General features: G+C 43.6%; 1 long non-coding RNA gene across 5 annotated transcripts in view; it reads left to right on the top strand.

Annotated features, from left to right (window-relative positions):
• Positions 1-20,595, top strand: part of LOC132210165 (uncharacterized) — a 45,472-nt gene that overhangs the window by 2,689 nt on the left and 22,188 nt on the right. The window contains exons 3-5 of one of the 5 annotated variants that reach the window (XR_009446400.1): positions 6,991-7,101; positions 7,210-7,774; positions 11,561-17,042. This is a non-coding gene — a long non-coding RNA (uncharacterized LOC132210165). Of the gene's footprint in view, positions 1-6,990; positions 7,775-11,560; positions 17,043-20,595 lie in introns of those variants that run through there. The other 4 variants (XR_009446402.1, XR_009446401.1, XR_009446398.1 and 1 more) reach the window with 4 other exon arrangements.

The raw sequence follows: 20,595 nt of genomic DNA, 5'->3' as shown, positions 1-20,595 counted from the left end.
AGAGGTTGAGGGATGACCTTATGTAGGTTTAATAAAATAATGAGACACACAGATAAGGAATAACAAAGGTCTTCTCTCTCAGGTGGGGGATTTCAAAACCAGGGGCATATTTTTAAAATGAGAGGAGAAAGATTTTAGAAAAGGCATGACGGGCATCTTTTCGTTTTATAGAGTGTTCAGTGTGTGGAATGAACTGCCAGAGGAAGTGATGGATGTGGGTAGTTATGATGTTTGAAAAACATTCAGATAAGGACATGAATTTGAATGGTTTAGAGCGAATATGGGCCAATTGCAGGAATTTTTTTAAATAAGGAAAACATTGCTGCTATCACTAGAAGAGATGTTTCTGAAAAATCATCCCATGAAAACATATGTTGAAATTAGAAATAAGATATAAGAAAGGAACAATCATCTGATGGGATGGTACCATATGCTTCCTAATAGTCAGAGGGAAATTGAGGAACAAATATGCAGAGAGATCTCAGATATGTGTAAGAATAAGGTTATAATAGTTGGTAATTTTCAGTTTCCAAACATTTACTGGGGCTGCCATAGTGTTAAAGGTTTAGATGGTGAGTATTTTCTGAAATGCGTTAAAGAATTTTCTCTTTATCCATAAAATCGATGTTCCTATGAAAGGAAAAGGCGTAGCAAGTGACTGAAGTGACAGTACAGGGAAACTTTGAGTCTTGTGACGGAATTACTGTCAGTTTTAAAACAATTATGGAACAGGATATGCCTTCCAGAAAAAGAAAAAGCTTTAACAGGAGTAAGGCAAATTTTAATGCTGTAAGAAAAGAACTTTCAACACTTCTGAGGAAGGATTAACAGACCCACAACATTAACTCTGATTTGTCCTTCACAGATGCTGCCAGACCTGCTAAGCTTTGCCAGCAGCTTCTGTTTTTATAATTTTCAAAAGTTGACATGAGTAGACGGCAGGTATAAGGATGTCTGATAAGTGGGGGGGCTTTCAAAAATGTGACAATTCAGAGTCATTATGTCCCTGTTAGAGTGAAAGGTAAGGCTGGTAGGATTAGAGAACAATGGGTGAAAAAAGATACTCAGGTTTTAGTCACGAATAAAAAATATATAAATTAGTAGATATAAATAAAAACTCGGCTCAAATGAATCTCTTGAAAGTGTAAACAGTGTCAGGGGCATTCTTAAACAGGAGATCAGGATGGCAAAAAGGCAACATGAAATTGCCTTGGTTGATAAGCTTAAGAATAATTCCAAGAGTTTCTGCAAGTGCATTAAGAGCAAGAGAGCACCGAGAGAGCAAGCAGGGCTCCATAAAGATAAAAGAGGTCAACTCTGTGTTTAGCATCAGGGGAGGAGAGAGATTTGAATGGAATATATTGCATCAGGTTTTACTGTTGAGAAAGAAATGGAGGGGGGACAAGTCAGGGGTAGAAATATTTTGGTTTGAAAACAGTTCACGGAGATGGGGGAGATTTTTAATGAATATTTCTCCTCAGTGTTTACTAAGCAGAGAATCATGGCTGCTAAGGAAACAAGGGAAGCAAGTGGGGATGTTTTGGACCATTGAGGTGGCGTTTGCAGCCTTAAAGCACGTTAAGGTTGATAAGTCCACTGGATCTGAAGAAGTCCATCTTTGGACACTGTGGGAGGCTGGGGAAGAAATTGCAGAGACCGTTGCAGAGATTTTTCCCTTCATCTTTTCTCATGACTGAAATTCCAGAAGACTGGAGGGTGGCTAATATTGCCCCATTGGTTAAGAAAGGTAGCAAAGACCAGCCAGGGAACTACAGGCCAGTGAACCAGTGGTAGACAAGGTATTGAAGATGATATTCAGGGAGTCCATCAACCAAAGCTGGGATATTCAAGATATGATGAGGGATAGTCAGCATGGATTTGTGCACAGGAATCATGTCTGACAAATCTGTTCAAGTTTTTTGAGGAGGTAAGCAAGAGGATTGATGAGGTTAGGGCAGCGAATGCTGTCTATATGGACTCTAGTAAGGCCCTTAACAAGGTCCCATACGGCAGCCTAGTCATGAAGGTTCGGTTGTGTGGGATCCAGGGAGAGCTAGCTCATGGGATTCGAAATTGGGTCGATGGTAGGAAGCAAAGCGTGATGGCTGAAGGTTGGTTCTCGGACTGGAGGCCTGTGGCTAATGGTGTGCCACGGGGGTCAATACTGGGATCTTTGTTATTTGTCCCGAACATAAATGATCTGGATGTGAACGTATATGGCATGATTAGTAATTTTGTATCATCTGCAAACTTAAGAGGAATCGCTGAGGTATCAAAAATTACAGGCGGATTGTGATCAGATGGGGAAGTGGGCTGAGGATTGCCAAATGAAATTCAATACAGCTAAGCGTGAGGTGTTGGCCTTTGGAAAGTTAAGCCAAGGTAGGAGTTAAACAGTGAATGGTAAGGTTCTGAGGAATATTGTGGAGCAGAGAGACCAAGAAGCACAAGTACATAGTTGGTGGAAAGCACCATCACAGGTAGACAGGGTGGTGAAGAAGGCATTTAGCATGCTGGCCTTCTTCGGTCGATGCATTGCATATAAGAGTTGGGATGTTATGTTAAAGATGTGCAGGTCATTGGTGAGGCCACACTTGCAGTGTGGTGTACAGTTTTGGTCACCCTGTTACAGGAAAGGCATAGTTAAACTGGAAAATGTGCAAAGAGGAGTTACAAGGATGTTGCTAGGAATAGTATGCAAGTTCTAAGGAGAGGTTGGCCAGGATTGGACTTCATTCCTTGGAATGGAGGAGAATGAGGGCTGACCTTACTGAGGTGAATTAAAATCATGAGGGGCATAGATAGGATGAATGCATATAGCCTTTTTCCCAGGGATTGGGAATGGAAACCTGGAGTGTATAGATTGAGAGGGGGCAGATTTCAGAAGGACGTGAGGGGCAACTTCTTCACACAGACAGTGGTGCATATTGGGAATGGGTTGCCAGAGAAAGTGGTTGAGACAGGCACAATAGAAACGTTTAAAACACATTTGGGTAGGTACATGGATGGAAAGTGTTTAGAGGTGGACATGGACCAAATGCAGGCAGTTAGAAATTGCTGAGTGGGCACCATAGTCAGCACAGACCAGTTTGGGCCGAAGGGCCTGTTTCCATTCTGTATTACACTCTGACTTTAAACCTCCAGGTCCTGCTCTAGTGCATCAAACCATGTTGTGGGAAGTTAAAGAGAAAACATGGGGCCCCTTTGCAGAAATATTTGTGTCATCTATAATTACGGGTGAGGTGCCAGATGACTGGAGAGTGACTAAAATTGTGCCTTCGTTTAAGGGATATAAGCAGAAGCCTGGGAAATACAGACCTGTGAGCCTGACTTCAGTTTTGGGTGCGTAGTTGAAGGTAATTGTGAAAGGTAGGATTTATGTATTTGGAGAGTCAAGGAATGATTAGTTGATTGAGTTTTTTGGAGAAGGAGCAAAGAAGATGATTGCGGGCGGAGTGGTTGATGTAGTTTATTTTGACAAGAGTAAAGCCTTTGACAAGGTTCCACAAGGTGGACTAAGTAGGAAGTTAGATCGTATGGGACTCGGGGGGAGCTTGTCAACTGGATACAAATATGGCTTCGTGACCGGACACAGGGACTGGTGGTGGAGGGTTGTTTATCAGACCTGAGGCCTGTTCCCAGAAGTGTTCCACAGGGATCAGTGCTCGCTCCAATTTTGTTTGACTTTATATAAAAAAGCGATTTAGATGAGAATAGTAGAGACATGGTCAGTAAGTTTGCAGATGACACCAAAATAGGCAGGATAGTGGACAGCGAAGTAGGCTGTCCAAGATTACAAGGAGATCTTGATTTATAGGGTTAAGAGGCTGATGAATGGCAGGTGGCGTTTAATTTGGATAAAGGCGAGGTATTTCATTTTGGTAAAACAAACATTATCTGTACTCGTACAATTAAAAGTAGGGCCTTGGGGTTAGTGTTGTCGAACAGAGAGACCTCAGGGTTCAGGCCCTTAATTCAGTGAGGTTGGCGTCACATGTAGAAAGGGTGGTTAAGTCGGTGTTTAGCCTGCTTGCCTTCACTGCTCAGACCTTTTGAGTACAGGAGTTAGGATGTTATGTTGAAATCGTGCAGAACATCAGTGAGGCCTCTTCAGGAGTAATGTGTCCACTTCAGATCTCCTGTTCTTCGAAGGATATCATCAACCTGGGGAGGATTCAGCAAAGATTTAGCAGGAAGTTGCCAGGAATGGAGGTTGAGAATCATGAGGAGAGGCATGATCGGTTGAGGCATTTTTCCACTGCAGTCTAAGAATGGAGGGGTGATTTATATGTTTATAAAATCATGAAGAGTACTGATAAGGTGAATGGAAGGTCCCTTTTCATTTGGGATGGTGATTTCAGGACTAGGGGGGCTGGAGAAAGCCAGCTGAAATGTTCACTCTCCATGTCTGAATCTTGACGGTTCTTATTGCCAGACTATTTGACGTAGGGCCAAAGAGGTGGAGGTTAGGTGATGCTTCTCGTGGCTGGGTTAACTTTCTACTCTGGGTGGCTTCATGCTACACTTACAATCTATAGGTTGCCAGTACTGGAGGGTATGAGTTATGAGGAGAGACTGGGACTTCACTGGAAAATAGGAGGTTGAGCAGTGACTTTCGAGAGGTTTATAAAATCGTGAGGGGTATAATGTGAACAGCAAGGGTCTTCTCCCTTGGATAGGGGAGTCCAAAACTAGAGGGTATTTTTTAAAGGGAGAGGAGAAAGATTTAAAGGGCAGGAAGGGGGAGCTGTTTCAAACAGAGGGTCGTTTCTATGTGGAATGAACTGCCAAAGGAAGTGAAAGATGCAGGTATACTTCCAATATTTAAAAGACATTTGTACAGGTACGTGAATAGGAAAGGCTGAGAGGGATATGGACCCAACTCAAGCAAGTGGGACTCGTTCAGTTTGGGAAGCCTGGTCGACATGGACAAGTTGTAACGAAGGAGGCTAAAGAACTCAGAAATAAATTTTTGATATTTTGAAAGTAGTTCATATTAGATGAGATGAAGTGCAAAATGTCTCAGAAAATATAAAGGTGGATAAATCTCCAGTACCTGATCTAGTGTATTCCAGGACATTGTGGGAAGTAAGGGAGGAAATTGCAGAAATATTCGTATCATCTATAAATATGGGTGGGTGTGAGATGACTGGAGAGTGGCTGATATTATCCCTTTGTTTTAGAAGGGATGTGGGAGAAGCCTGAGAACTATAAACCTTAGCCTAACACTGGAAAACAGGGACAGAGTTAGAGTAGGTATGGATTTAAGAAAGGGAAATCATGTTGGACAAAACTGCCGGAATGTTTCAAGAATGCGCCATTTAGAGTTGAAAAGGCAGTGGATGTTGCTTATGTTGGCTTTGAGAAGGCATTCAAAAAGTATTCAACAGAAGAGATTAGCACGTCAATTTAAAGCATGAGAGATTGGGTATTCACAGGGATACAGAACTGTTTGGCACACAGAAACAGTCAGAATAAACAGTCACTTCTTGTATACCAACCAGTGACCAGTGTGTAACTGTGGCCCATGGTGGATCCCAGGTATTCATACAATCAATTAGTTATTTAAATGAGGAATGTGTCTCAGTTTGAGATTATCCAGTTGGATTACAAAACTAGGAACACACAATTCACTGACAGTAAGGATACAGGTGTAGCAGGGGGTGAAGAAGGCAAATGGTATTTTGACCTGCAGAGTTAGAGCATTTGAGTACTGGAGCAGGGATGTCTTACTGAAATTGTACAGGATCTTAATGAGACCACACCTGGGATGCTATGTGTAAATTTGGAATTTTTATCTGAGGAAGGAACTTCTGGCTATGGAGGCTGTTCACAACAGTTGATCAAACTGATTCCTGGGATGGCAAGACTTACATATAAGGATAGGATGGATTGGTTAGGATGACATTCACTGGAGTTTAGAAGAACAAGGAAAGATTTCACAGAAACCAATAAAATTCTAGGTAAATACAGGAAGGATGTTGTCAATGACCAGGGAGTCGGAGCTTAGGGGCATGGACTAGGCTGTTAAAGGATTGAAATGAGGAAACAAAAAAAAAATACGGGGACTGGTGACCCTGTGAAATTTGCTGCCACAGAAAGCAGTTAAGGCCGAACGCTGGATGTTTCCAAGAAGATGATGATATGTGTAGTTGTTGGGGCTTAAGGGATCAAAGGGTCTGGCTCTAAAGTGGGAAGAGGCTGAGTAGAATGATCAGTCGTGATCAAAGTGACTAGCGGAGAAGGATCGAAAGCTACAATGGCCTGCACCTGTTCCTATTTTCTATGTTTCTATTCTGTTGAAGGTGGAATAAGAACAAAATGATGACAACAGACACAAAAAACAGCACGGCCTTATCACCACTGGATGACGATCCTATAACTCCTTATCAATTTGCAACATGGGAGCTGCTTCACTATGCAGATTGCAGCAGTTCAAGAAGGTGCAGAGTGATTTTGGAAGCTTCTGCAGTGGCTGCTCTGTCTCTCATTTTCAATCCAGTTTTCAAGTTGTTGAATGCCCTGAGAAAAGGAACATAGTATGTCAGAAATATCTTTGGAAGTTTGCTGATACTCGGGGAAGCGAGGGGTGGGATAGGGGCTGGAGGTACAGAAGTGGGTAGTGTTGGGGAAGAGTGACAATGAGAGAAACAACTGGCTGGATTTTGTGGTGGGGTGATGGGCGAAGAATAACCCCAATATCCAAACCGCACGGTCCCACCCTGTTCAGTGCTCTCCCTCCACTCTGTGGTCTTTCTCTGAGCCTCTGTCACACCAGCAGCCAGCTCAGCGTCAAAGATGTGCATTTGGCCCAGTTTTAAAGTCCTTCTGTTTGACCACATGCTCTCCCAAACTTGCTGGCACCAGTTCTCAGACGCTGACCTTATTAATGGCCAAAAGAGTTGACACAGTTTTTGAATAAGGAACAACCTGCAATTAACTTCCAGGCCTGGCCTCAGAAACCAATAATTGATTTTGTATTTTTTTTAGCAGAACTGCTGCTCACAGTCCAGACGTCACCGTTCAACTCTCAGATTCAAGCCAAAAATTATTTTTAAAAACTCAGCGAGGGGGCTAACACAGGACACAGTGGAAAGACCAGTGAGTGCACATTGGAGTTCTGCTTTACTGAGAACACCTCTCATTGCTGTAATCACATTCTGAAGTGGCTTGACAGGGTAAAAGCTGACAGGACTTTCCCTCTCACAGGACAGTCTAGGCCTGTTTCAGGGAGGAAGCCTGAGGCTCTCTGCAACCTACACGCGCACCAGAAGACCCCTGTTTGAGACCTGAGACCTAAACTGAGCAATCACGCAGCCCTCTTACTGGAATACAGCACCGAAGCTGCCCGCCCCTTTAACCTGTACTCACCGCTTGTGGCTCTCATGGAGGAACGTTTCATTCCGGATATCCCTCCCAGTACGCATGCTCCATAGCTGAATCCGCCGGTTTGACATCGAACGACCAATAGCAAGCAAGAGGCGGGACAGAAAAGGCACCGGAAATGCTTCTCCAACCAATCAGAGGACAAGGGCGGGGCCCATTTCGAAGTAGGATCACCGGACCCGAAACGTCAACTGTGTTTACTCCGTCAGAAGGGGGAGGCGGACTGAAGATAGAGAGAGGAGAAGGTAGTTGGCTGTTGGTTTGTTCGCCGAGTTTGGCAAAAGAATTGCAAACGTTTCGTCTCCAGTCGAGAAGTCATCATCAGTGCGTAGCTGCTACTGCGGAGAAGAAGATACGTGGGGAGGAGGCAGGGATGGAGCCTGTTAAGGTGAGTGTAGGTGGGGGGGCAGGTAGGGGATAGGTCAGTCGGGAAGGATGGACTGGTCAAGCGGTCAGGATGAGGTTAGTAGTTAAGAAATGGGGGTGTAGCTTGAGGTGGGAGGAGGGGACGGGTGAGTGGAAGAACAGGTTAGGGAGGTGGGGACAAGCTGGTCTGGTTTTGGGATGCAGTGGGGAAGGGGAGATTTTGAAGCTTGTGAAATCCACATTGATACCATTGAGCTGCAGGGTTCCCAAGCAGAATATGAGTTGCTGTTCCTGCAACCTTCAGGGGGCCCACGATGGACATGTCATTTGCAGAATGGGAGGTGAAGTTGTTGAGTGTGAACCGAGCATGGGTGATCTGCAAAGCTGTCCCCAAGCCTCCGCTTGGTTTCTCCGATGTAGCAGAGCCACAACGGGAACAGCGGATGCAGTCTACCACATTAGCAGATGTGCAGCCTGGGATCGAGGTGAGGGGGGAGGGTTAGGGGCAGCTGGAGCACGTTCTGCAGTTCCAGGGAAAAGTGCCGCGTGTGGTGGGGCTCGAGGAGCGTGTGGAACAGACAAGAGAGTCACAGAGAGAGTAGTCCATCCGGAAAGCAGATAAGGGTGGGGACGGGGTGTGAGGGATGAGTTGTGCAAAATGTGGGAGACACGGTTGAGGGAGTTTTTGACCACTGAGTCGGGGGAGGTTGCGGTCCTTGAAAAACGAGGACATCTGAGATGCACAGGGGGTGGAATTCCTCATCCTGGGAGCAGATGCGGCGGAATTGGGAAGAGGGGATGGCATTTTTGTAGGAAGGTGGGTGGGAGGATGTGTATCCCAGGTAGCTGTGGGAGTCAGTGGACTTCAAATCGATATTGGTTTCTGGGTGCGTGCCGGAGATGGAGACAGAGAGATTCAGGAAGGAGGGAGAGGCATTAGAGATGGTCCAGGTGAACTTAAACGTGGGATGGAAGGTGTCAGTGAAGTATATGAACTGTTTGAGCTCCTCGTGGATGCATGAGGTGGCGTCGATATAGTCATCTTTGTAATGGAGGAAGAGGTAGAGTTTAGGGCCTTTGTAAGTATGGAAGAGAGATTGTTCCACATAACCTGCAAAGAGGCAGGCACAGCTTGGGTCCTTGCAGGTACCCATGGCCACCCCCTTTGTCTGTAGGTAGTGGGAGGAATTGAAAGAGAAGTTGTTGAGGGTGAGGATGAGTTTGGCAAGGCGGATGAGGGTGTCAGCGGAGGGTCACTGGTTGGGTCTGCGGGATAGAAAGAAGCGGATGGCCGTTCGGCCATCTGTATGGGGAATGCGGGTGTATAGGGACTGGATGTCCATGGTAAAGATGAGGTGTTGGGGATTGGGGAATTGTAAGTTTTGTAGGAGACGGAGAGCGTGGGTGGTGTCACAGACGTAGGTAGGGAGTTCCTCGGCTAAGGGTGATAAAATGAATTCCAGTTAGATGGAGATACGTTCGGTGGGGCAGGAGCAGGCAGAGATAATGGGTCGAGCAGGGCAGGCAGGTTTGTGGATTTTGGGAAGGAGATAGAAGCGGCCGTTGCAGGGTTGGGGAATGATGAGGTTGGAGGCTGTGGGTGGGAGGTCACCTGAGGTGATGAGGTTGTGGATGGTTTGGGCGATGATGGTTTGGTGGTTGGGCGTGGGGTCATGATTAAGGGGTCAGTAGGAGGTGGTGTTGGAGAGTTGGCGTGTAAGTTCAGCGATGTAGAGGTCAGTGTGCCATACTACAACTTCGCCTCCCTTGTCCATGGGTTTTATGGTGAGGTTGGTATTGGAGCAGAGGGCTGCACGTTCTGCAGGGAAGAGGTTGGAGTGAGTGTGAGGGATGGAGAGGTTGAGGCGTTTGATGTCACGATGGCAGTTGGCGATGAAGAGGTCGAGGGAGGGTAGGGGACCTTGGGATGGTGCCCAGGAGGAGGGGGTGCATTGGAGGTGAATGAAGGGATCAGCAGAGGGAGGGTTAGGCTCACGGTTAGAGAAGTAAGCATGGAGGCAGTGGCAGCGGAAAAACTACTCAATGTCCAAGCGTGACCTAATTGATTGATGTGTGGGTGGAGGGGGACAAGGGTGAGCCCTTTACTGGGGACTGATCGTTTGCCCTAAGTACGGGGGAGGTCTGTGGGGATGGTGAAGACTCGACAGGGCTCAGTGTTTCTGTCTCCTCTGGAGCTGCTGCCTGTGAGTGGAGTGACGTTGGAGATGGTTGTGTGTGGAGTTGCGTCGGCAGTGGGCAGAGTTGCATTGGCATGGGCGGAGTTGCATCGGTGGTGGGTGGAGCACCGTTTGCGTTGGTGGTGGGAGGAGCGGCGTAGGAGGAGGCGGCAGCAGCAGTGACGGTAGGAGTATCCTCAGTGTCTGTGGTGTTGGACTCGGAAATGGCGGCGGTGGCATTCGCTGTCCCGGAAACCGTGTATCCGACGGCGGAGGATGTGACGTCATCCCTGGTTGCTCTGAGAGTGGCCACATGGCCAATGTTGGCGGGCACATTGTGGGGGAGTTCCTGGGCAGGGTTGGGGTTTTGGGAGATGTAGGTTGCCCGTTTTGGATGGTAGGCACCAGTAAGTTCACTGTACTTATGGTTTTTTGTGCCCACTAAAGCTGAGTAGAATTGTGAGTTCAGGTTCTGGATGCCACAAAGAATAAAAAACAGGAGAGTTCCTTTGCATGCCTGAGAGAGGGAGGCTGTGAGCTGAGTTGGGCTGGATTGCAGTGCATGGAGTTGCCGTCACATTGCTGCGAGTGTGTGTTTCAGGAGTCGTAGGGAGAAACACTTCTGAAGAGTCTTAATGTTCTGGATGTAGACATTGTCACGTTTGGGGCCAAATTGGGAAGGCTTGAATGTGGACTGTAGTCCATCGGGGATGATCTGGTTCCGTAGGCATGTACTAAGAAAGGTGATGTGGCTGGAGTACCTGGTTTGCTGCAGGACATGGTCGAGCAGTTTCAAGGCTGAAGAGGGCAGTTTTTGGACACTTTTCCAGGGTAATGGTGAGACTGTATTAGTCTGTGTGCATGATGAAATCCAAAGCCATCCAGAGATGATTGACTGAAGTGATTCCTTTGAGAAGTATTTATCTTCAGAGGAAATCATGACCAGACTGTCCCTGGATTTATTGAACTTTCGGCGAATGAAACATGATCTTGTTTAAATGCAAAATATTCCGAGCAGTCTTTTCAAGTTGAATGCTGAAACGTTATTTCTATTTGTGCAAGAGATTACCACCAGTGGATGGACTATAAACTGGAGAATATCTCAGTTAGACAATGGTGACTGATTTCTTTTACCCTTTCAAAGGATTGTGTGCTTATGGAAGTCTTTCCAGAGAGAGATGGAGGATAAATCATTGAATATTCTTAAGGGAAAGGCAGACAGATTCTTGACTAAGAATAACATACCAATGTTATAAGGGGTGGAGAGGAACGTTTATTTGAGGCCACATCATTCAAGAGCTCACCGCATGGCGGACTTGGTTTGATTTTTCTAATCACTTACTCCTGATCCAAGTTTTCACATGGCCACGAAGGCTCTGCCTTTCAGAACGATGGGTAGAACTTCCAAATACGGTTTTTAAACGACACTATGAAAATGCTCAGGAAAGCTTCATGGTTTTTCAGAAAGATCAGAGACATAGAACAAAGCTAAAATCTCAATAAAACTGCTTTAGTAAACAGATTGGGCTGAATATATGTCTTTAATAGTATAGATTACTTTTATTTGTACTGTTGAGATGACTTTTGTTGGCAAGACCAGCATTTATTGCCTCTGTCTAATTTCCATTCAGAATATGATGGTGAAACCCAGGGACACTAACATATGTTTCATGGAGATGTTCAGGATTCTGAAGAAGTGTCAGTGAATGGACAATGATATAGATTCAAGCCAGGATGCTGTGTGGTCTTGGAGATTGTAATCCTCATCACTTGATGCTCACAACATATGGAAATTGTGATCAGAGATAATGGGAACTGCAGATGCTGGAGAATCCAAGATAACAAAGTGTGAAGCTGGATGAACACATCAGGCCAAACAGCATCTCAGGAGCACAAAAGCTGACATGTTATGGAAATTGTGAGACTGCTTTTTCTGTTTTCAAAAATTAAGGTGAGAGAGCCATTCAGCATAAAAACAGGACCTTCAGCTCAACATGTCTATTCCAATCAAAAAAACAAAACTACATTAATCACACTTACCTTGAAGTCGACACCCACCAGGCATGGCATTTTGAGTGCTCCTCCAGCTGCTTCAAAAAATGCTGCGTTATCTTTAATTATCTGTGATGTGAGCTGTGATTTGTCTTTTTCTTTCACATTATGCATGAACTGCATTTTGCAAATATATCCCACAGCATCAAAGACAGCAATTAGCTCTATAGATCAATATTTTTTTCTGGTAAATCAGACTTTCTTTTTAATTCGTTTGGGATTTTAGTGTAGCTGGACCGGCGTTATTTGACCTTGAAAACTTGCAGCTCGAAGTTCACCAAATTGGAAATGTAGTGGACACTGAAAAAGGTTACTTCAGAGTACAATGGGATCTTGATCATATGGGACAATGGACCAAGGAATGGTAGGTAGCTTTAATTTGAATGAATCTGAGGTGTTGCATTTTGGAAATCAAATTAGGGCAGAATTTGTACTCTCAATGGTAAGGCCCTGGGGAGTATTGCTGAGCAATGAGTCCTGGTGTGCAGGTGCTTGGTTCCTTGAAAGTGGATTCAGAGATAGATAGGATAGTAAAGAAAGCATTTAACATAGAACATGGAATATTACAGTGCAGTACAGGCCCTTCGGCCCTCGTTGTTGAGCTGAAATGTGAAACAATCTGAAGTCCATCTAAACTACACTATTCCATTATCATCCACATGTTTATCCAATGACCATTTAAATGCCCTTAAAGTTGGGAGTCTACTCCTGTTGCATTTGGTACAACTTGCCTTTCTTGGCCAGTGCATTGCGTGTAGTTGTTGGGAGGTCCTGTTGCGGCTGTACACTGGTTAGGCCACTTTTGGAATATTGCATGCAATTCTCGTCTCCCTGCTATCGGAAGGATGTTGTGAAACTTGAAAAGGTTCAGAAAAGATTTATAAGAATGTTGCCAGGGTTGGAAAGTTTGAGCTGCAGGGAGAAACTGAATAGGCTTTTGCCTGGAGATTCGGAGGCTGAGGGGTGACGTTACTGAGATTTATAAAATCAGGAGGAGAATAGATAGGGTATCTAGACAAGGTGTTTTCAGCGGGGTGGGGGAGTCCAAAATTAGAGAGTGCATGTTTAAGGTGAGCTGGAAAAGATTTAGAAGGAACATGAGGGGTAACTTTTTCTCACAGAGGGAGGTGAGAGTTTGGAATGAGCTGCAAGTGGAAGTAATGGAGTTTGGTACAATTACAACGTTTGAAAAGATGGATATATGATTAGGAAATGTTTAGAAGGATACACGTCAAAAGTTAGCAAATGGGACAAGATTTATTGGGGATATGTAATTGGTATGAATGAAGTGAGCTGACGCCTCTTTCCATTCTTCACAACTTTCTGACTCTATGATTTGATGAATTTCTGATGAATAGTTACACACAGGATATTTGTCACTGGAAGTTGATTGTCTCATTGAATATCAAGGTGGTGCTTTTGGATTTCCTCCTGTTGGAGATAACTCCTGCCGGACAACGTTGAAGAACTATTCTTGTTAGCCATTCATCATCTAAACCTGAATGGTGCCACATTTTGGATTAACGACATAGACTTTTGCACGAACTGAGGACTGTGAAACGGTGCTGAGGAATCGGTTTCAGTACAGTTGGATCAGTAATATTTTAGCCCCCTGTCAATATGGCCTGATTGTTTGTGAGCATTCACAATCCTGGTTCAAACAGAAACATTCTCTTTGGAAATGCATATTCGAGTGGCACAAACATGGAACCAGATCATGGAAACAGCATTGGAGGGGAGTGGGGATTAAGAACTGGCAGGAAAACAAATACATTCTCAAAGTGTGTACATGGGAAGAAGGAGTTTATTCTTCTTTTGAGGAATGACACCATAACAGCTAAAATACTTTATTCTAATGAAGAGAAAGCTGTATCCATTTTATTGGTTTTGTTAAAATAATGGCGATAAACAGCTGGAATAATCTTGCACTGACCATGTGAAAAATCCTGGATGTTTTCAGAGACAGCTGGGCTGTCCAACGCTGAGTAAGTGCTCATACTGTGTGAGTGATGCTATTTTGAAAAACTTTCTGAACACAGTTGATGGAACAGACAAACAAGTGCCATTGGCTCGTACTTTGGAATATATCAGACCTTTCATGGCTGCTCCCGCATAGAATCATTTAATTGAGAAAAGGCCCATTGAGACTGCACCACCAGGTGCTGATCCAAATGCTTTGAAAGTTTGGGATGTTACCTGCCTCAATCACCCTCCTAAGCAGTGCATTCCAACATCAGTTGAAGTGAGATCAGAGTAACTTACCATGCCAACCATGTTACTTCACTCATTGTGGCATCAAGGACCCTGAACAAAAATGTGATCAATGTAAATTGGAGACAATCCTGCACTGGTAATGTCCTCGACTGGACAATGGGAAAATCAATCTCTGAAAGTTGTCATTCAAGCCACTTGTCATCCTGGATAGGCACTAAATTGCTGTTCCTTGACTGTAATGTATTGAAAAAAAAATCCTGGAATCCCTAACAAACAGCTCTGTGTGCACGGCTGCAGCATTTGGATTGGAAGTGTTTCAGGAAGGTAGCTTGCTGTTACTTTCTCCAGAGCTATTGGTGACGACAAATAAACTCAGCCTTTGCTAGTGCCTGTTAAAACCCATGGTTGAGTGTGTCCTATTAAAAATATCAAGGTTTGTTATGTTTTCAAAGTTGAGCCCAAAGTCTCAGAAAGGAAAGACTTTTCTGTTTGAGTGTAACCCCAGCGACATCAGGAGCATGGTATGACATTGAGTTCAGGATCCTCATCGTTTCCAATAAGAAGACTGATTGTGCGATATCAGTGCCACTGAGTTCAAACTTTTCATGGCAATTTATCTCAATGTAACATGCCATCGATACTTGGGAACATTATTAAAGAAACTTTGCAATGTCTCCTTTAATGACCTTTCACAAATACTTGAAGGTCAACTCAAATGGCGGCTTCACTGTTCTGATTCAGATCAGACAAATTGTGACAGTCCAAAAGAAAGAAAAGAAATGCTGGAATAAAAATTATCATGTCTAGCAGCATCTGCAATATGACTTTTTCAGAACAGATTCATAACAGACCAGATCTGTTAACTCAAAATCTGTCTCCAGATGTTGCCTCATATATTGCGTTTCTCCACTAACTTCTCTTTCAGGTTTCCTTAATCTCCGGAATGTTGCTTTTCTTGATGATAGGTCCAGATGTTGAACTTGGTTATATTTGGACAATATCGTCCATCCCTGATTCTGAGAGAGCCATTGGACTGGCTACAGGTGTATTACACCAGTGTCTGTTTCTTTATTAAAAACATTCTGTGAATGTCGTCCTCAATGCAGCAATTTCAGGAAATCGATTTTGATTGAAAATAAATTTCCAAGGCAGCTGCACTTCATGAGATAACAGAAATAGATTATTCATGACGGCACAATCCGTGCCCTTCACTGAAAGTGTTTCCCCTCAGGCTCTGAAAACTTTTCATACAAATCTCAGAATAATTACAGCAAAGATGGAGGTCACTCAGCCCATCATCTCTGCACCAGCTGGGGGTGAACTATATCTCTACTATAATTATCCTGTAAAATCCCGATACACCTAACATTTTGAAGTCCCAAAATGTCAGCTTTTCTGCTCCTAAGATGCTGCTTGGCCTGTTGTGTTCATCCAGCTCGAAACCTTGTTATTTTGAAATCTTTGTCGGCTTTTATTTCTGAATATCCTGTGCGTATATGAACAATTTTATCATTCTGCATACACCATGATTAAACAGTGTTTACAAAAAATATAGTTTCCTATTACATTTAAAATTATCATGGTGTGTTCAGATTGTTGTTTGGCATTCCATCTCTCAAATATAATCTGTTTTCTTGCTCTGCATTACATTTCATTCCATCTGTCAGAATAAGTGCTAGCTAAATACTGGTGACATTGCGATATCACTGTCCTCCTCTCCAGTCTCTACAGCCACTGCCCCCATTCCTCTCTGTCTCCGAACCAATGTCACATTCATTCTGTCCCTGGCTCTTTAGTCCATGGGCTTTAATGAACAGCATCATTGTACACACCACATTTGATTTTAGTTTTGGTCAATTGAATCAAGAAATGTAAATGTTACTGCTTTGAAGCACATAAACTGCAATGAAGAACTTTGTATCTTCAACAATACAATGTTGTTTTATTACAGCAGTGAAAAATCCACACTTTCTCTGCAAGGCCAACCCAATTTTGCTCAGCATTTTTTTTGTACAATCAGCACAGTAATGACATTTTTTTTGTGGGCAGGTAGTGTATTGATGCAGGTGGTTACAGCATTGCACGTGGACAGCAAGGCAGAGCCACTTAACCTGCAAAATGAAAACATCCATCATTCTCCCTCACCACTACATCTTTAGAGCAATTGGTGATGGAATATACGACAAATAGCCAATGATGTTAACATCCGATCCAGCCCAGTTTCAATTGTGAACCAAAGGTTCACTGAAGGTGTATTGAAAGGGGTTAACTGGAACTATTTGTTCAGTGACTATGATTGATGTCAGTCTCTATGGATTCTAACTGCGTCACAGGAAGCTTTCCCTCTCCTATAACTAAGGCGCTCTATTCAATGACTTATCCCATAGTATAAGCGGGAGCATCAGCGACAGCACTAACAGGGATCGGCAGCTGCAGAGAGAGGGGGTGGAGAGATCAGAATCTGAGGACAATAGACTGGAATGTTACAACAATGGATCAGAATCTGAGAACAATAGACTGGAATGTTACAACAATGGATCAGAATCTGAGAACAATAGACTGGAATGTTACAACAATGGGCAGGGGTTTATCCTCGGGTCTTTATTATCTTACCGCATCTTGGTCAACGTTACCACTTCGAATACTAGGTGTACTGATGATTATTCAGGCTGGTTACTATCCCATTCTCGCTGTTGTTGGTGTTCCTGGTAAGCCTTTCTATCTCTGTCCTGTCACTACTGCTGAAAGGCATATACAACTTTGTTGCCGTTTCTGTTACCTGTATTTGGAAAAGCTGCCAACAACTATCTTCAGTTTCAATTAAAACCTCGCTTTATTGTCCATGAATTTTCGACTCATCCTTCACAAGCATCTGAGAACAAGGCTTGTTCACAACATTGAGGGCGTTTTTTGATTTATGTTTTACTATTGTATCCATCAACAAATTTGTCAAACACCAGCTCCATAATATCTGCACTCTCCCCCTCTGCCTCTGCGCTGTGGCTGGATAAAACGTTATCTATGCCTTGGTAAAATTAAGACTTTATGGTTCCAGCTGTCTTCTGACCAGTCTTCCAAGTTACAAATAATTTGATCACACCCTTGTTCTTGTTTTCAAAGTAACTAGCGATAGGGACACCATGTTAGAGTAGTTAAATCACTCAGCAGGTAATGCAGAGACACTGGTTATTACATGATAGATACTGTTTCAAATCCTACCACAATTGGTGGTAGGACTTTCATTCTAATGATAAGAATTGTAACCAAGGCCAAATTCACTAATAGCAACCATAAAACCAGCAGCAATTTGTCAAAAAAACCTATCTCATTTCACTGATCTCCTCTGGTAAAGAAATCTAACGTTACTACCCGGGCTGGATTAAGGGTGAATTCAGACCCACAAAATGTTTCTGGCTTCAAACTGTCGTGTAGAATGGTCACAGCTAAAGGTAATTAATGATTGGCAAAAGAAGCATTTGATGACCATGATTTCGTCATCCCGTGAAATTTATTTAAAAAAAAGTAAAACCAAAGAAAGAAATATGTTAGAGATCTGAAACAAAAATAAATCAAAGTGCTGAGGAGAGTGAACAGTTTGGCAGGCTCTGATGAAATAAAAGCGAAGTTAACATTTCAAGTCGACTGAACAAACATCAGAACTGAAATCTGCTGGCAAATATTGTGATTTATGGTGGTGACAGGGATATTTGTTTTGAAGGGGGAAGAAATGAGTTGAATAAATTGAGAAAGAGACAGCGAGAGAAAAATATTAGCAAAAAAAGGGATTGTTGATGATCAGGTGGGATGGAAATAAAATGTGAAATTAATTACTTTTGTTTGCCTTTTCCCATATTCCTGAATATTATGCCCATGTAGATATACTTCTAAGTCCCTGCTTAAAGTAAGCTGTGTCACCTCAGTCTGTCTTTCCTGAATGTGGGCATCTTCTTTATGCATTAATGGTTTGTGGGTGTGACTGGCTGGGCCAGCATTTACTTCCCTTTCCTCGTTGCCCTTGAGAAGGTGTTTATGAGCTTTTTTCTTGCATCTCTACCGTACACATGCTGTATATTGCTGTCAATAGGTCTGTCCTGTGTCATTTCTGTGAGACTTTGTGGTGATTGATATAACTGAGTGGCTGGTTTGGTCATTCCAAATGGCAGTTGAGAGTCAACCACATTGCTGTTTTTCTGGAGTCACATGTAGGCCAGGCCAGGTAAGGACAGCAGATTTCCTTCCCTGAAGGCCATTAGTGTGCCAGGTGTTTTTTTTTCCCCAATGATCAATGATGGCGTCATAGTTTCATCATTCCAGGTATTTCAATGAATTCAAATTCCACAATCTGCCACGGCGGGATTTGAATTGTGGTGTGGGTCATTACCTTGGTCTTTGGATTAATAGTCTAGAAATAATTCCACAAGGCCATCTCATCCCCAACATCCCCTGTCAACTCCAGCAGCAATAGTGGTGTTGCTGTTACTGTGACTGTGGTACAGAAAATTGTGCAATTACAATGTCAACTGCTTCTATTCAATGTGGGCACATTAAAATTTCAGTTCATTGTGACCGCGCAGAGATATAACGGTTTATCAGCCAGGAAAATCAACTAAGGAGAGGAAGGCATTTTCAACACTGAGAGAGTGCGCCATGTATGCACCAGGGAGAGGGCAGTACTGACAATGGTCATCAAGTGAACTGGCTTCATTCCAGAACTTCCTCAGAGATAGTAGGAACAGCCGATGCTGGAATCTGAGATAACAAGGTGGAGAGTTGGATGATCACAACAGGCCAGGCAGCATCAGAGGTTCAGGAAAGCTGATGTTTCGGGATTTGAAAATGTTAGGTGTATATTCTGGCTGGGAGGTTTGCTGGTGTCACTCAGGAGGATTGAAATTAGCTTGGCAGGGGTGTGGGAATCAATGCAAAGTGAATGGACTGAAAGGGAACTGGAGAATAGGGCCAGTAAGACTCAGAGAAAGAACAGTCTGGGAATGGTTGCTGATCAAAGCGGATCTAGTAGACTGAAGTTCACCTGTTTCAATGCAAGAAGTGTAGGACAGGTAGGGCAGAAGAACTTGGAACTTGGATTAGTACTTAGAGCTACGATGTTGTTGCTATTACAGAGACTTGGTTAAGGGAGGGACAGGATTGATCGCTTAACGTTCTAGGATACAGGTGTTTCAGGCAGGATTGAGGCAGGTAGATAATGGGTGGGGGAGTTGCACTACTTGCTAAGGTGAATATCGCAGCTGTACCATGGGAGGACACCTCGGATGGCTCACACAGCGAGGCAATATGGGTAGAACTCAGGAACAGGAAGGGTGCAGTCACAATGTTTGGGGTTTACTATAGGCCTCCATACAGTCAGCAGGAGATAGAAGAACAGGTTTGTAGCCAGACTTTGGCAAAATGTAAAAGTAACAAGTTTGTTGTTGTGGGTGATTTTAACTTCCCATACGTTGACTGGGACTCACTTGGTGCTTGGGGCTCGGATGGGACAGAGTTTGTAAAGACCATCCAGGAGGGCTTTTTAAATCACGATGTAGACAGTCCATCTTGGAAGGGGGCCGTACTGGACCTAGTATTGGGGAATGAACCCGCCCAGGTGGTTGATGTCTCAATAAGGGAATAGCTCAAAGACTGTGATCACAATTCAGTAAGCTTCGGGTCCTGATGGATAATGATAGTTGTAGTTATCGAATGAAGGTGTTAAATTGGGGAAAGGCTAATTATAACAATATTAGGCAGGAACTGAAGAATGTAGATTGGGACAGATGTTTGAGGGCAAATTCATATATGGTATGTGGGAGGCTTTCAAGTGTAAGTTGCTGGGAACTCAGGACAAGTACGTTACTGTAAGGATGAGGAAAAGTACAGCAAGTTTAGGAAACCTTGGATAATGGGAGATATTGTGAGCCTAATTAAAAAGAAAAAGGAAGAATTTATTAAGGCCAGGAGGCTGGGAATATACGAAGCAGAGGTGGAATATAAGGAAAGATGAAAGAAATTTAAACGAGGAGCCAGGGCGGCTATAAAGGGGTCATGAAAAGTCATTGACCAACAAGATTAAGGAAAATCCCATATATACATACAAAGACCAAGAGGGTAGCCAGGCAGAGGGATGGCCCACTCAAGGACAGGGAAGGAAATTTATATGTGGAGCCAGAGGAATATGGCGAGGTATTAAATGAGCACTTTGTGTCAGTATTTACCATAGAGAAGGACGTGGTGGATGATGAGTCTGGGGAAGGGTGTGGAGATAGTTTGGGTCATATTGAGATCAAAAGTGTGGCGTTCCTCAGGAATCAGTGTTGGGACCTTTGTTATCTGTTATATTTGTAGATGATTTGGAGGAGAATGTAACTGGTCTGATTAGTAAGTTTGGTGATGACACAAAGGT

The sequence above is a fragment of the Stegostoma tigrinum genome, chromosome 11, assembly GCF_030684315.1.
Source record: "Stegostoma tigrinum isolate sSteTig4 chromosome 11, sSteTig4.hap1, whole genome shotgun sequence".
NCBI lineage: Eukaryota > Metazoa > Chordata > Chondrichthyes > Orectolobiformes > Stegostomatidae > Stegostoma > Stegostoma tigrinum.
This window is presented reverse-complemented; position numbering and strand designations above follow the sequence as displayed.